The sequence below is a fragment of the Rhipicephalus sanguineus genome, chromosome 1 (genome assembly GCF_013339695.2).
Source record: "Rhipicephalus sanguineus isolate Rsan-2018 chromosome 1, BIME_Rsan_1.4, whole genome shotgun sequence".
Taxonomy (NCBI): Eukaryota; Metazoa; Arthropoda; class Arachnida; order Ixodida; family Ixodidae; genus Rhipicephalus; species Rhipicephalus sanguineus.
In genome coordinates, this window is record NC_051176.1 from 274,019,045 (window position 1) to 274,036,984 (window position 17,940).

A 17,940-nucleotide genomic window follows, 5' to 3' on the forward strand; every position below is an offset into this window, starting at 1 on the left:
TTAAGTTTCAGCACCCAACACGCTAACAGGAATAGCAGTACATCAATGTAAATGAAAAAAAAAGAAAATAAAAAAAAAGCATTAACTGACTCTAACCCACGTAAACAAGTTGTGATCTCTACGCGCGAGCCTGCTACTCCAGCCTGCTACGCCACCCGCACACCTGCCGTGACAGCTTCCTAATTTAATAGATCAAAGTGCTTACGCGCTATCCGAGAGTGCATAGTAGGTACAATATGAGATCATACTTATTATTGCGGGCATATATTTTGGGACCGTATCTACGCCTCACACTTTTCTCGTATCTTTTCACTATAGGTTGCCGATCGCTCGGGTATGTAAACACGGATGCTTACACACAAGCAATGTAATTTACGCAAGCAGTTGAAGCTTGTTCCCCGACGCTCTCTTGCGATTAATAGTCGGCTATCGCGCGAAACTGGAGTGATACGCCGTTAACCCGTGCGTCTAGCTGTGTTCCCCTCCGTGGCTGTCTCGCTCGATCACGAATTCAGCGCGGGAAATGAAGCACACGGCAGTGCCGCGCGTAGCGGCGACATCAGCTGATCACGCCGGCTTGCTTCCCTTTGCTTCAACGCAACGAAACATATGCTTTGCAAGATCACATACTGCATTACGTAAAAGTGTTACTGCTTTGGAGTCATCCTGCTATTCACTGAGGACGTACATACAACTACTGTAGAGTTTTGCTTCGGCGGCAAGCATCGATCGTAAAGCCGCACTACTACGTCCGTGGTACAAGCAGTAGAAACCTGTCGTCTGCTAGAACAAAAAGAAAAAAAAAATCTACTGGAAAAGTATTTACCTTGTCTCGTATAAATTTTTCTTGAAGACAAGTCATTATGTTTTAACTATTTTGCCCAATAACATGCATGCATTCTCTAACAATTTCACACGGCGACGTTTTCTTTTTCTTTTTCACGAACAACAATTCAAGCTAGATCCATCCATAGCCGAAGCCAGATGTTGTTTGCCTTTGTTTGCGAGCGTCTCGTGTGTGTTCTCGTCCACAAGAAGATTCAAGGTAAAAGCATTAAATTTACGTAAGGAAGCTTCGTTCCTCGTTTGTGCGGTGCGCAAAGACTGCGCGCAATTCCCGCTGTTCTCGGAGTGCCGATGAAGTACGAGTCGTTCAAGGAATCAACGAAATGTGCGGGCGCTCGAATGACTCCATGGCTGACGCCCGTGGCCACCTGCTACACGCCAGTGCGAAAGAAACTAAAGGTAAGTGGGACAGCGTATTATGTGAAGTATGCAACTCAGCGCAAGGCTCTGTTACCGCACTCGGACGTGGCGTCGTAAAGAGGCAGCCTTACGCACCTTTGCGAGCGACGACATTGTGCGCGTTACCGATTCGCTTTGACTACGCCGATCTGAGCGGAGCCATGGCGCATCGGCACGGCCTTAGGGGAGCGAATTCGCGACAACTGCGAGAACATGAATGTGTGTGATGATCGATTTTTTCTTGTGTGCATTGCAGTCTGCAGGACGCAGGTGGCGCTTGCTTGGTTTGTTGTTGATAAATCAAAGCCTGCAGCGTCATTTGCTGCTGGGCAGCATTTTGCTCACGTTCGTGGGCTATATAATTTGTAACGTGGCTCAATTCATCTAGCCAACCACTTAAATGGTGATAATGAGCCTACATTCACGGTGAAGTGTTTATTATGCGCTTGAACGCTGGCTTGAGCTAGTTAAACGTAATCGTGCGTTTGCCTTGTGTAGGGAGAGGTGTTAAAAGAATATGTGTGTGTATAGGCACTTATATGCACGTCGCCTTCGCGTGTCAGTAATATTGCACCAGCCAGCAACCACGCTGGACATCTGACGGTTATGAAAACTTGCATGCACAATGTGAGACTTCATATTCTGTCAGAGTTTCGCTTTTTATACATTAATGTGCTGCCAGCATGTAGTAGAATACATTACGCTGCTGTGTGGCAGTGGTGTGATTTATCACAGTGCTGTGGGGTTGCTGATTGAAGGATTTATAGGTGCGATGCAGGAGAATTTCTCATCTGACTAGCTCATCAGGCATGTGTGTGTTTTAGCGCAAACAAGACAAGGACAGAAGGTTGACATGTAACGACAGGACCAGCACACAGTTGCGTGTCACCCTTCTGTCCGCATCTTGTTTGCACTAGAACGCCTATGTTTGCATACTTTTAGCAACAGGCTTTTCTGTTATGCTTTTCTTGCCCAATTTGTGCTACAGTACAGTCGTCAGCTATACGAGTGTAAGCACTGAAATTAGCATTTAAAGGTCAGAGTGACTAAATGCATAGTAATGAACAGCATAAAGGAAGAACGAGAGACGTAAGTAAGAACAATGCGGGACAAGCACAGGCTGTCAAATGAAAAATTTATTGCACAAGACCTTGCCTGAATAGCATTAGCTGTACACCTCATGCACGTGAGGGTCCGGTTGGAAAAAACAAGTTACAAAATCAACAGGCTTCATTGATTTTGTAACTTGTTTTTTCTAACCGGACCCTCATTTGCACGAGGTGTGCGGCTAATGTTATTTAGGCAAGGTTCTACGCAATAAATTTTTCAGTTGACAGTCTGTGTTCGTCCTGCATTGTTCTTCCTTCTGTCTCTCGTTCATACTTTGTGCTGTTCATTACTATGCATCCATACCAACTGGCTTACTTTACGACTATTTTGGACTATATGCAGTTGGCAAGCGCAATAGTGTTCATAACAATTGCTCAAGCGAAAAGGTATCTCTTGCTATTCATTAAGTCGCATTTATATTGGTAATCATTGATTAAACATGTGTTCAGTGTTCTCTCTCGTAGTGCTCACAAGCGTACATATCAAAATAGATGCAGCATATATAAGCGTGCTTTTTAGCAAAGCAAACTATGCTATTACTTTGAGCACCTCACAAAAGACCGCTGCATGCTTACTTTCCACGTATTCAGGTGTGCTTGAAATACATTTCAATTCTTCAGCACACTGGCAATAACCCTAGTAGCACCAAATGTTGACACATTGTTGCCGCCACATTGAGAAAGTTACGTGAATGTTGTGGCAACATTGCTTGCTACTAGGGAACACTTCACACTGAGGGCAACATTAACCATTGTTTGAGTTCTATCTTAAAAAAAATGTCGGCGTGCCTCTAGGGAGCTTACACAGTGGGGGGGATATAGGTGGCTATTTTGTTGTCATAGCCAGTCGAGGTGGCGGTCAGGAAAGTGTGCGCGGAAGCAGCTCTCGCTTCAAAGGTTCTGGGGCGATGATGCACTGTGTGGTATATGTTCCCCTTGTATTGTAGCAAGCATATATAGCTACTCTACTGTAGCAGTTGCACCCAATGTAAGGCAAAGAAGTTGCAGTTCGAGAAAGATGGTTGCTGTGTCTACAACACACCGAAGGGCACACAATAAACCCTATACATACCACGCATTTTTGACCATGTCGAGGAGCAGTTTTTCTCAAAACCTAATAGAGTTATCCACATAATACAATAATAATTTTCTTCCAAATTTGGCACTCTTTCAACTGTACTATATTAATTAAAATCTGATTATTATTACTTTTTTCGGTGAACTTTTGCCACTAGGACCTAAATTTTGGGTTAATTTGCATCTTTCAAAATTTGTAACACAAAAACAGTGAAGTGCCTAATTTCAATTCTGGTACAGTATTTGTATGCACTTAAGCTGAATACATAGAAAAATATTGAACTGGTTTTGTTGAAATACATGGAAAATAATGGTAGCTAAGTAATAAAAACATAGTTTTAAGTCAATCAAGATTAAAGTAAGAAAACAGCTGAAAGGGGATCTCTTGCCACAAACAACGTTAAACTATTTTATTTAGTACCTACAAGCTTGGTAATCATTGCCAAAGTCATTTTTTTCCTCTTTGAAGCCTGTAGTCTTGCTTGCCTTGCTTCTTATGTGAGCTGTCATACAGCTCTATTCACAAAGTATCGTCGATTGTGGTCAACTTCTTTTAGCAAATTTACTGTGCTTTGGCCAGGCTTCAGTCCTAACGATTTCAGTATTTCGGCACGTGCGATACTGCCATCATTAGATGAAAAAAAACCATCCATCGTCGCAATCTTTAAGACTCTGGAGCCTAAAGAAAGAGAGCAAGGACTTTGTGACACAATTCCGATTAGCTCAGCACTTCGACCACTCAGTTTGCATGCACAGTTCTGTCTAATTGCATCACAAATAATATTGATGCCCATTAGAGCATACCCGTTGTCACTCTGTGCGCGAGTTGCCTTGAAGGACGCTGAAAAGGCTGGGATTCAATGACGAAGAGTGTGATGGTTCAGTATTCGGCATTTCAGCACATCGCTAACATTTATTCACATTTACAAGACAACTGTATTAGTTGCCACGAAATATACTGTTGCTGAAGGCTTTCTCTACCCTCAGCATCTCAACTTATCGATTGGCACGACAGACACAAGGTGTAATGAAGCTAGGAGCTAAAATTGTTTGAATAGATGCGCTCTGAACCACGAATGTGAATAAAGACGCACACAGCATCTTCGGATTGTCTTAGCTGAAAAATCAGGCATGCAGAAAGTTACCCGACAATTTCAGAAAATGGACTGTAAGCACGGAGTGCATACGAGGGGCTTGTCTTGGGTGCGTGTTCACACACTACTTGCTTTCGGAAAATGAGGTTCTCAGCTACAAAAAAGACTTTCAAAGAAATGCACGAATATGCAAAATAAAAAAAGAAGGATACACTTCCCAAATTGCAAACAACAAAAAAGTGATTTTTTTTTTAAATTTTGCTTTACCCTGTGCCCTTAACGAGCACGACAAGATGAAGGAGCTATTTTGAGCAGTGTCATGGTAAATGGCTCACGCACAAGGACAGTCCCAACAAGCATCACGTCTGTCCTCAGCACTTTCTCCCTTGTAGGTAAACCATGCTTGGCTTTCGGAGTTTCTCTGTTTCGTGTGTGAGTGGACTAAACAGAGCTACCGAAACGTTTCGGTCTCTTTAGGGACTTCGTGAAGCTTTTCTGGGAGCGTGTGCGGTAGCTTCATGGAAAGAAGCGCAAGTACAGTACATACTGGTGCGATCTCCTTGATGACATTGAGGTTGCAATCTTTGACATTAGTTCTGAGCAAGGAGCACGAGGTCAGCAAATATGTACTCAGCAGCACCCTTCTGGAAGGATCCTTACGATACAACGAAAAAAGCCATCTATCCTCACCCGTTCACACTTCATGCAGCCGACTGCATCGTGTACGTAAACCTGTGGCCACGTGTCGACGCCTCGGACATTTGCAAATTACTTGTCTTACGTTTTGTCGAGCTTTGTCATGCAGCAGCAGTGAAGTCATAAACGGCTCTAGGCCACAACACTGTGAGAAGTGGCTAGTTACACGAGCCTAGAGAAAATCTGGGGCCGATAGCGTCGTGGTCATGACATGAGCAAGTTGTAAGGACGCTCTAACTCTCGGTAAATAATAATTTTATCATTGTTTTAATTCATCTGTACAGTGACCCAGTTGCAGAAACAGTGAAGGCCTCATTAAAAAGGGACCTTACACATGAAGCCACAACGGTCCTGGGTCGTCGCAGCAGAACCTGATACGTTTCGTGTGCATTTGCCTACCCTAAAGGAAGCAATGAGGACAAACGTGATGCTTGTCAGGGTTGCCTATGCGCTAGAGCCATCCACGCTGGCACTGTTCTGATAGCTCCTTCGTCTTGTGCTCGCTGAGGCGCACCTTCGGCATCTTGAAGGCGTTGCAACCATCTTTCTGTGACTGTGACTTTGCCATACTTTGCATGCAACTACTACAACCTACAACTGCACGCGCTTCCCCGATTGCCAGCTCAACTGGCTGTGACAACAAAATGGGTGCTACCTCATTGCCACCATTGGTGCAAGCTCCCTATAGAATGCTTCTGTGTCTTGCATGTATATCTGTGACTGAAAAACATTATGTAACTATGCTCATCTCACAAATTGGTTGCAGCACTGTGGGGCTGCAGGGTGGCTTTGCCAGTAGGAAGGGCGGAAATTCCTGAAGATGTATTCATCCATGCTGCATCAGCTGCTTGGTGTTTTCATGGCATCTCTGCACATGTGGTGGGTAAGTAAAGTAAGCTGGTAGCAGAACAGGGAAAACGAAAACATGGCAGCACCACTTGAAGCGCGTGCCTTTCACGAATTTATCAAGTTGTCATCGTGCACTGTGTGGCCTGTAATTTTTAAAGTGGCACTTCTATTTGCTTTACATTTGCATCCTCATGCTTCGACAGCAATGTATTTGTGACTATTTTACATTGTTTCCACAATGTACTCTCAAGTTCTTGGTGACAAGGCTTAACAAGTGTGACTGAACAAACAACTGATCTCAATAATGACAAAACACACCTGATGCTTTGTTCTCAGCGTAACGTCGTTCATAGCTATAGCTGACTTCACCATTTATTTGTGGCTGATGGTTGGGGGCAAGCAGCAAGCACGACTTCGGATTGAAGCGGGCGGTCATGGCTGCATGGGCTGTGCGATGTTGCTTCGTAACCACAGTTACTGGTGGTTACATATACAATAAAGGCACACGACGTACATTCGAAACGAGGTTAACATATCGGATATCACTGTGACAAATCATGTGCCAAACAAATGCAAATGTTTCAAGCTTGCTGCTTTAAACGGCCCCTAAACCACCCAGAGGTCGAAATTTAGTTGTGGTTTTGCAGTTGTGCATAAGTCTACAACGAACACATAACCATGAGAATTTTTTGAAACTGTGCCGTAATAGTGGAGTTACACGCGTTTGATGATACAATACAGGCCCTCTCTGGTTTCACTTTTTCCTTCTCTATGCTTCGTTCGTCAGCTCGTCTCTCTTCCTGACTGAGTGCTCCTCTTCACCATGCCAGGAGGAAGAGCGCCCAGTCTCATAGAGTGAAGCGTATATTTACAGGGACCAGATGACGTGTCCAAATGAACCGATTTTCCAAATTAATGAGAGTCAAATTAACGAGCTTTTACTGTACAGCAAACACAACGACTCGATAACACATCATCAGGCATCTTCTGCTAGGATGCATGACATACTGTTTTTTTTACCTTTAAACGCAATTTAAAAATGTAATCCTACTCAAATTGCGAAAAGCATGCCCTGCAATTCACGGTCTTTATATTTCCGCCAGGATCTAATCACATGTTCTGGCCAGTTATCGCTCCCTTTAATGATTAATAAATCTTTGCATATTTTTCAGTGTAGTGCCACCATCAGTGTCAACATAAGCCATTTCATGAAGCCGTCCAGAGCATTCAGCTAACGTTGCTTGCCTGTCCAGTTAGGGTTGTGGTTGTGCTGGATGAGCTTTTTTTACATACAGTGCATAGTGAACTAACACCTTCAAAGTCAAGCGCAGCTTCAAAACAAAAGAACTAATATAGAGGTTGCAAATGCAGGGCCTTAACTTTAAGAAGGGATGCCTCAATGTGCCTTTTGGAAAATGTGAGTGTTTTCATTTGCTGTAGAAATTCGGCTATCATAATTTACAATTCTAAAGACCTCATCTACGACCTTGTGCAGGTTGATCTTAAGCAGAAAACCAGAAGCGGCAGTGGTCTCCATTAGAGACCCAAGGACCCCAAGCTCTCTGTGACACAAACAGGAAGGGCACTGTGGTGCATTGAAAACCTGCGCCAGTAGTGCATTACCAGTGCACTATGCTGCTGTTTCATCAAGGAGAAAGGAGGTGACCACCCTCAGAGGAACTTCATGCTCTACAGTGTGAGTGCCTGGATGGTTTCGTTTTTGTCCTGTCACACGTGCTGAATAGTGTGTGAGATTCAGCTTTGGTGGCTAGAGGAATAGGGGTGACAAGTGTGGTAATTTCTCTAGCCAGGTAGTGTCGGCTTTTGCACCAGTGCTGTTAGTGGCCCCAAGTGGTGCAGCTGTTCAGAAGTTTCAAAATGGTTGTGGCTGCCGCCACAGATTACTGTAGCTTTGTCACCTCGGTAAATGTTCAGATGCATCAGGAAAAATTCGCTATGTTACTTTCTTCTACAGCTGCCAACATTTCGCATTATACTTGAGTTGTTCCGGGCGTAAGAGCACAAATGAGCCTAGCATAGATTAAATGCTGAAATTTTACTCACGGGAGGCCCTGCATGTATGCTTGGCATTGTTATCATAAGCACCTTGGTTGGGTCAGCACGTATGGTGAAAAATTGGGTATCCGTTGCATCATGGATGCTACATATCCCATTGATCACATCCAGTGAATCAGATGCAGTGGCATACTGGTCAACCGGTCTCGTTACAGATAAATGATGTGTAAATGGACATTATTTGCAAAAAGCCATATCAGCACATTCATTGAATAAACCAGGTACAGCATGGACCGCTTATAACAAGTTGCCAGAGTCGCAAATATCTGCACTATAAGCGGTACTACCCTGTAAACAAAACAACATTTGTGAAAGGCTAGCACATCTGAAAAACATGACCAACAGGCACCCGCATGATTCCGACTATCTAGGCATGCAACTTGGGCGTAAATTTGCCAGTGTTGAAAGGTTAAAGTCTGCGGACCTGCAGTGTTGACATAGTGAACGTGGAAACGAGAAAACAAAAACAAAGGGTGCCGTAGCGGAAAGCCGCCGACTGACTTTCCAGACCTCCTGATTTATGCGGACTTTGTTGTGGTACCACATTGGCCATAAACTACACGTCGAACGGCTATTGAAATTGCGGGCACGATGTCCAAAAAACAGTGCCAACCGTGAACCACCAATCTAGTGTTGCACATGCACTCCCTATTTTCGGTGAAGATTTAAGTCACTCCTGAATGCAACAACTGCAAAACGTTTCATTGACTCGGCACCAAACCGCAACCTTGATAGTCCGCAGACACTAACAACTAGGTAGCTAGTGCTCGTTAGGCCTAGCGTGCGGGAGTTTGCCCCAGACAACACGGCTATTGGGCGTGGAAGATGTCGCACTCCTGACCTAAACAGTGGGCAGCAGGTGTGAAACGAAATTCCGGTCCGCGATCGGGAAAGTCGCGCCAACTATCTATCCTGAAAGAGTCTTCCAAGCTTGTAATTGTAAGTCCACCTGCGGGTAGCAAAGGCAAAAGCTTGGTCATGTCTTAAAACATTGTCACTTGCTGGGGAATAGAAGTCGCACGCACAATATCTCGCTCTACGATGAGACTATTTGCCTGACAGAAAACCGAAGAGCTAAACAGCAGTTACGTGCACTTCATGCAGACACGGGTGGCCCTTCAGAGTGCAGCGCACACACAACAAGCAGCCAGAGCAAAGGGAGCAAAGGCTTTTCTGTTGCCTAGGCAATCACTCCCCCTCCTCACACCATGATGCCCCCCTTGTTTTTCTTTTTTTTTTCTTCCACTGTTTCCCGTTCATTCACTCTTTGTCTCATCCTCCATAACGCTGTGGTTCTTCTCTCCCAGGCTGATCCGAAGCGCACTCGCTCCGTGTCTGAGAATTTTGCGGCAGCCGCCTTATAGCCGGTGTTTCATGTGGGGGGACTGCACAGTAAGCGGTATGCGTGTTATACGTGGTGCTTTATGGGAGGGTATGCTGAAGTCAGAAAAAACTGCAATATAACCGGTCCTGCACTGTAAACGATTGCGTTATAAATGGTGTGAACTGTACATAAATATTTTATACACCTTAGACTGGGGCACATGTTTACATTGAAAAGTTGAAGATACTGGCGAAAAGGAAATTTAAATAAACATATTTTTTTATCGTAGCCATTTGAAATGTTTCTTCTCATTCCACAGACAGTCCTTACTGCATTTCGTGGTCTTGGATCTCGGGATACAGTGTTAGTATATAATTTGTCTTCCTATGCTGGTTAGAGTTAACCAGATGTTGCACTTACTTGCATTACGACTGCAGCACTAATTCTGTCAACCAAATTTTATTATCGTTCTTCCCTTGTAATGCACACTCTGAACAACTTCCCATCCTGCGATGGCAGTTAGGTTGCCAGATGTCCGTTGCTTTGCTTTGTGCTTTGTTTTTTCTGCCTAATTGAGTTTGAAAATTAGTCTCTCATTGTGCTCGAACGGGGTGCCATTCGTTGTTTCTCTAACAATGACATTAGATGCACCTTACAGTAGAACCCCGCTATTATGTTTTTGAAGGGACCGTAAGAAGTAAACATAAAAGCCAGGGAATGCAAGAGCCTAAAAACAGGAAAAACGAAAAAATTATAGTGGTACAGAATTTTATTTTAATGTTTACACGCTTGAAAAAACCGTGCGACGTTGCCTGGTGCGTTTACTCATGCCTGAGCAGAGCTAAAAGTTCTTCGAGCACCTGCAGTGTTATATCCTATTAATAAATCTAGTGCGACCACGGCCGACACCTTGCAAGTGATCACTTTTGGCGACACTTTTGCGAGGTTCTCACCAGATGCGTCACCGTCTCCAAGCAATAATTTAACACTGTTGGCATAGTGTCAGACCACCATGGCTTGTAATAGATGTTCAAATGCCTCGTGAGAATACACCCAAAAGCAAGCATTGAAGAAAATAATCCTTGCTTCATCAATTGCTAAGCTTTGTCACTGGTGTACCCATTGGCGCACACTCAGCCATGATCTCGTTGATGGATAGAACCACAGAGTTGAAAGCGGCATCATCCACAGATATGTAATCAACATATAGGATTCTTTTGGCACCAACAGTTGTGAGCATCAAAGAACTAAGCACACGCAACACAATCAGCATGAGGAATCCGACCACGAACTGTGCAATGTCCTTCAAGAAATAACAATGATGGTGAGTCCACGTCAATGCGACATCGGGAACAAACGTCAGTCTTGAAGGCCTTTCTTTCGCGAGCAGGAAACAAGTATAAAACTAATTACGTCATATATAGATGCTATCTCTATTACGAATCTCGAATGCTATGCTTTTGTGTGCAGAAACCTAAAGTACGTTATGCATGTCGCTTGCGCCACTCATGTGGCTAAACAGTCATGCCAGACCAAGCAGCGTGAAAAGTCAATATGGTCGCTCTCTTCAGTGGTCGCTCGGCCGGCTCGGAGTGCACTTCGCGACGTATCTCACAGGAACGGTCCCGCAATACATTGGATCTTGTGGCAGCTATGCCGGGGCCGGTGGAAAATGGCATAATAGCCGGGTAAACACAGCAGTGTGAAGCGTAACGGTGTGTTTCTACAGTACCTCGCAACAGAAAGACACTGTGGCTGCGGGGAGAGGTGTACAAATGAGCACAGATACATCGACAGTGCTCTCATCTATTCAACCTTTGTGTTCTCATTCAGTGCATGAATTGTGGACACATGGCTTTGCTATCGCTAAGGTGCCTATGTGGTACTGGATTGCACAACGCCTTGAACATTTTTCAGTTCAGTGGGAGCACGGGCTCATCAGTCTCGAGATAAGTGCTTCCTCTCTATTGCTGCACATGATCAAATAAAGGTTTCGCTTAGTATACTGCTACACGGCTCTGGCTTTGAACTTCTCAAGACGAATGTCGGTTCGTTGCTATTTACAGTCACGAATTTATCCATTATGGAAACTGCGGATCAGCAAAGCTTTTGTAGCAGGTGAGCACTATTGATTGCATCGGTTGCCACCAGAGTGTCGGCGCACAAATTGCCATAGTAAGAGCCAATCAAATGTCTGCAAACATTGTGAATTTTATCAGACCTGCCTTTTTTTTCTTGCTTTCCTATGCAGCCATTGTATGTGAGGATGGCAGTAACAGAAAGGTGACAGTTTTAGCTTTGGAACAATAAAAAAATGGCAGTGGGAAAAATGACAGATGCCTCCATGCACTTTAGCTTTTTTAACTCCTTTAATTGTTCGCAGCGACTGAATTGCTTTTTCAGGGACAGTGCATATTCAGCTGAATTGTTTGACACAAACTACCTAGATCAGTGATTCTAAGCAAGAGATATCTTGGGACCCCTTGCGGGCCGATGAAGTGGTGAGGAACACCTTGCAGTGAGAGAAATGGGGAGGGGGTATAAGTTAGCACAATATGCAACAAGAAATGGATGCCTTTTATTTCCCCCTGGCAAACAACGCTCAAACTAAAGTGTAATGTCAATTCGATCTCAATACCTTGTCAATAAGTTGTGCCGTCTGCAGCCACATTCAATGTGTTTCTAGCTATGTTTTCTTTTCAAGTGTACAAGGGTAGAAAAGGTATCCTCGCGTGCATATGTCGTAGAAAACTACAATGAAAGCTTCACAGCCATCTCATGGAGAAGTGTAAACATAAGTCAGCTCGGCTGCAATACAAGCACGTTATGCGGTGAAGCATACTAAAATTCAGAAGGGGCCGCTGTGACGGGACGTAGTGTGCATCTAAAAAGAAAGTTCCCTTTTTGCTAGAAAAAGTTTCGCGGGCCCCCGAAATGGCTTTGTGGACTCACATTTGAGAACCACTGACCTGGATAAAAGGCAGTGTATATAGAGGCAAATGCAAAGGCATTAAAGATGACGAAAAGGGGTGTTTCCCTTTTTTTGCAATTTTTGTGTTATGTGCTCTGCATTTTGCGGTGCAGTTCATGCAAAGCTGAGTGAACATAGGCCTTAAAAACAAACGTTGCCTGTGTTGAGCCTGATTCTTTGGTTATAATCATGGCAGCCATTGTTAAAGTTGCGCTTTGCAACTTTATTGTTCCTTAATATGTTTGTTCTCTTGGAGCTTTTATCCTGCATAATGATGCTCTGAAGTCTGATTTAATTTTTCTCCCAAACAAAAAGTGGGATCATTATGTGGCACTTAATAAACAGTCGCTTAATTCTATTGCACCTTTTACATTCTTTGTAGGGCAGTTATTTTAGATATCAGTGTTTAAAATGCGATGAGCCTATTGTATGCATCATGGCTTTAGCACTATTGCAAATAGCACATCTACCTAACTCTCCCGTTGGCAAATAATTTGTCTTTCTGCTCACGTAGCGTTGACTTCTGGCCTATTTCAGATGCTTTTGAGTGTCACGTGGAGAAGTGTGGAAGGCGTTCCTCCATGGAAGAGCGGTGACCGGAGCGTGAGCTGATACCTGGCAGACAAGCTGGATGTCATTGCAACTGGTGGCGTAAGGAGAAGACAACAAGATGCTTGTGTGGTTGTGCGTGCCGGGACTTGATTGCGTCTTTTCTCAGACTACACTGTTTTTACTTGTACACATGTAAAATAAATATTGTTTGCTCAATTTGAGATATCAGAAACTACTGTACAAGTCAGTTTTCACCTTACAGAAAATAGATTTTAGTGTCCCCAAATGGACGGTACGAAATCCTAATGGGATCTCATGCGGAAACCGAATGTATTAAAACTGCGTCCTGCAGTTTCCGCATGACCACAATTCCGCATGGCATTCGTATCATACGGCATCCGTAATACCATATTTCCATATATATGGATGCCGTATATACGGAGCTTTTGATGCGGAAACCATATATGTGGATCGTGCGGATCCGTACCATGCGGATCCGTAATACCATAATTCTATATGTACGGATCCGTATCTTCCATACATACGAAATTTTTCACTAGGACCCCTTTAAGCACAAAGAGGCTTCCCTCTCCCTTACACGGGAGGGGATTATTTCGATCAGGACGTGGTCAATGCTGTGCATTCCGGTATCGTGCTCCACAACCGCGATGTTTCTGTGTACTAGAGTCGTGACAGTCCCTTTCTCGCCAGAAGTACTATATCATTTCTAGCCCGATAATTTTGCTGTCTCCCCGGTCTCCTGCAGAGCGATGACATCTGGCGCCTCCCTGTTGATTACGAATTACTGCAGATTTTTCTGTTTTCTACGGTACCCGCGGCAATTCCACTGCCGAATGCTGTACTTATTACATGACGCCATGTTTGTTTTTGGGATCCTCCCCGGTTACCTTGATATTTTCTCTTGTGGGTGGTCTGCTATACGGTTTGCTTTTAACCGGCCCCGCACCAGCCGACCTAACGGCCTTCTGCGCGCTCTCTATCGCTGTTACTCTGTGCTCGAGTCCGTCAAATCGCTGTTTCATCTCTACGTACATGTTGGTAATGTGATTTTGTAGTACATCGAACATCCCCCGGTCTCCTGCTTTTTCCTGCACCCTCCTTTTAGGTGGCGGTGACTCCCCGCTCATTTGTGCGGGAACAGATGTCGGAGTTCGATTAGGCGTTGGTGCTTTGTTAATAGAGGGTGTGTTAGTCGTCGTACCCGTTTTTCTCTGCGTCTGGAGGTTCGCATTTTCTTCTTTGAGTAGTTTAATTTCTTCTCTAAGCGTTAAATTATCTCTAGTAACCTGTTCTGACATTTTATTAATCTGCGTCATTTCCTGTTCTAAGGCGGACCCCATAATATGAGTCCGGCTCTTGCAACGCTCACCTGAGCGCTGCTGCCGCCGCCCCCTTGGTTAGCTCTCGAATTAGACCTCGGCCTTGATCTCGATCTGGTTTTGGAGCGGGACCTGGACCGTCCTGGACTCTTTCCCCCGGTAATTGTGAAGGATCCGGATCGGTCCCTTTCCAGGCCGTTCCCGCTGTTCTGCTTGTTTCTGTCTTTGTCCGACTGCTTGCTCGTTGGCTCTTTGTGGCCATTGCTGTGTAATCCGCTGAAGTCATTGTACTTGTAGCAGGCATCAACGCACGCTGCCCTTGCCTCCTCCTCTTCTCTCCTCGTTCGTTGCCAGCGACGTCTCCTAACCAGGTACGGTATCTTCTATCTTGCTTTACACCTCTTGTCTCCAGTGGTGTGATCCTTACCGCGTAACTGGCATTCCACCTCGCACCTGTGGTCTTGCGCTGGATTCTTGCTTCTACAGCCCCTGCACATCTTGTCATTGGGGCTTGGGCACACATCTGCTCCATGTCCCAGTCTCCCACAACCGTAACAGACATCGACGTGCTTCCTGTACAGCGTGCACTTAACTATAGCATCGCTCCATACTTCACATATCTTGGAACATGAAATCTCTCGAATACATTGTCCGTGTTTCCCATTCTTTTCGCATGAAGGACTCCTGGGTTCCGTGGCGTCACCAGGTTGCTTAAAATGTCTTCATGGCTCTCCTCATTGGACACTCCTCGTATGCGTCCATAGGCGTGCGCACAGGGGGGGGGGCAGGGGAGGCGCAAAATCTGCCCCGTACATTGAACTTTCTACTCACCTAAGAGGGGGGGGGGGCACAAAATCTGCCCCATACATTGACTTAGTAGGGTTGGGCGGGGGCGCTGCGACGAACCTTTGCCCCCCCACCCCTGATGGGGAACCCTGCGCACGCCTATGTATGCGTCCCTTTGACGTGTTCTCCGGGGCTGCCCTATACGCACTGGTCTCAAGCATTTTGCTCAGGAACAAAACTTTTTGACAGACACAGACGCATCTCTACATTTTACGCCGATCTGTTTAAAGAGGCTGAAGCAGTTTCCAAGACGGAGAGAATTTATTCTGGGATAAAGCTCATGAACAAGGCGTTACCAAAATCTTTTATATTCGAAAAGTTCATTTTATAGCTAATATTTTTCTTGTGCTCGTTCAGATAGCGCTAAACCCTTGCTTTGAGCTGTGCAACTGAGCCATAGGGAACCCAAGCTCAAGTTTACGGCGCGACGACAGCGCCGCGCTGTGGCTCTGGAGAGAAGCTCTGGCGAAACTGGAGGCAGGCTGTTGACCGCGAGATCGAGCAGAGTCGCCGCCTGGGAGCTTCTGGCTGAACCGCGCCTAGTGTGGATTGCGCCATGCGTCGTCTGCTAGCCACGTTGTGTTTGCATGTGCGCGCACGTCATGCAGGTCCTCAAAAGGCGGTTTGTTCCGTTGCGTTAGTGCAACTTTAATCGCTCGTACGTATGCCTAACACGATGTAAAGAAGCATTTGGCCTTGATCGGTTGTATATGCATTGTAATAAGATCAGTGAGTGCGCTCGTCGAGAGTGCTGTGTGTGGTCGTCGTACCCTCCGTTCACGAGAGTCATATCAGTGTAGGTGCCGCTCTGTGGTTCAAGCGCATTGCAGAGGGCACTTGGCGTTGTCCTAAAGATGAGAAGTATTAAATCTCATGTGAATATAGCCTTTTAGCGGCTCGGTGGTAAAAAAAGGCTCTCATGCACTTGCGCGTTGTGGTTAGGTGTATAACTTCGGGACTGTCGTTTATAGGTTACGCGGCGAGCTTTAGTTACGTACGGTCCTCGTCCCACTACAGAGAAATATTTCTGTCAAGTCATGTCTGACACTTCGGTACTTAAATTGTCCCCTAAAAAGAACAGAAAATTGAATGACACGGAAATCGCAAAACTGAGTTGCCTTGCACAATTTTAACTTGTGGCAAAATTTATACAAAAACACCCGTGTACTTAGATTAAGGTACGCGTTAAAGAGCCCTGATGGTCAAAATTAATCCAAACGGCGTACTTTACATTTATGTCGTAGTAATTTCACGCGGAGCCACATCTTTTTTTTCTTCACATTATCTTGAGCGTTTGTGTTGTGTTGTTATAGATTGACGGAAGGCAGCGGATATAATTCGCATGAAACAACGTACTTTGGTCCCGCGAAATAACCGGGCCTTTGTTCCATTACTGTAGTGCAAGTAATAAATCGAAGAAAGTGCCGAGCTGTACAGTTACCTTTGTGTATTGGTACTGCAATAAAAACAAGCGTGTGTGCGTTAAACGTCTCCGTAGCGCTAAAGCGCGGTCAGCCACGTAGCTTTCCTCAGTAAACCTACCAGCTGTCCTACATTTCATGGCGAAGTGAATAAGGAATGCGATGAATATTTTAATACGCAGGGCACAAAGTGCTATTTGAACCCATCGTGCAGGAATACGGGCTTTCTTTTTGTTGTGGGGTATCCAGATGAACAAGAAGTAAATACTTAATTCACTCGCGCTACAACAGTGCGTATGGTGGAACACAAGCTAAACACGTAAAAAGAAAACAACAAGAAAACGTCCTCCATTGCGAAAACGCCGACTGTTGCCGAAGGCGAGCAACCCGTTCGTTGGCAGGATTCTCTCACAAGTAATAGCAACGTTCGGCGCGCTTCGTGCATTAATTCAGGAATGAAGAGCGCACATATTACCAGAAAGCTGCAGTCAACGCATTTTGTTTGCCGGAAATCGGGTCAAATCGCTCACAACGAAGCGCTGTTGTGTACGTTTGTATACGCGCCGACAACCGCCTATCCACACTAGCGCGGCGACAGTGCTGCCACCTGTAGCCCGATCTCGCGGCGAATAGTGAACTAGAATATACTCTAGTGACACGACCGGCCGGGCTCCTGCGTCCTCCTTTTACACGGACGCCGCGAGATGGCGCCACTGCTACATTTCCTAGCAGCATTGGCTGCGCTGTCGGGCTGTCGCAGGCCCTTTCAGAGTTGCAGCTGCGGTTAACTCTAAAGCGTGTGTTTGCTTTCTGGTTCTTGCAAACATCAAACAGCCAGGTTGCTCACTGTATGGCTCAGTGGCTTTATTTTGGCCAACTACACATATTTGTTCATATTTACCGCACGCGCTCAGGACATTCGCTACACAGTGATCGCTCATTATGTGCATACGGCCCTATTTCATTATAGTTGTTGTGCAGGCTTATCATATTGGAGTTCATGGTTGGGGATACACTGCTCAGATCGAAAATAAAAACGGACACCTCTTTATTAATTGTGATGATTAAAAGATGACTAAAAGATTACAGCTAGGACATGTGCAGAAGGAGGTCCCGAAGTCAAAGACTGGAATGGGACATTATTTTCAATCTATACACAAAAACTATGCTACAGCAGTTTAAAAAACAATAGCTGGTTTTTAGCATGAATAATATAATTAAAAAATCAAAAATGTACGTAAAATGTGTGTAAAATAAATATACAGGAAGCGTTGCGCGATAGTGAAGATTTATAAACCTTGCAAATGACATGAAGTACAAAGGATAACTTGGAGGTGCAT

General features: G+C 44.9%; 1 long non-coding RNA gene across 1 annotated transcript; it reads left to right on the plus strand.

Annotated features, from left to right (window-relative positions):
* Positions 1-398: 398 nt before the first annotated feature.
* LOC119378994 (uncharacterized) lies at positions 399-13,270 on the plus strand. Its single transcript, XR_005181096.2, has 4 exons — positions 399-1,245; positions 5,988-6,104; positions 7,566-7,766; positions 12,979-13,270. It is a non-coding gene; the product is annotated as an uncharacterized LOC119378994 (long non-coding RNA).
* Positions 13,271-17,940: the final 4,670 nt, after the last annotated feature.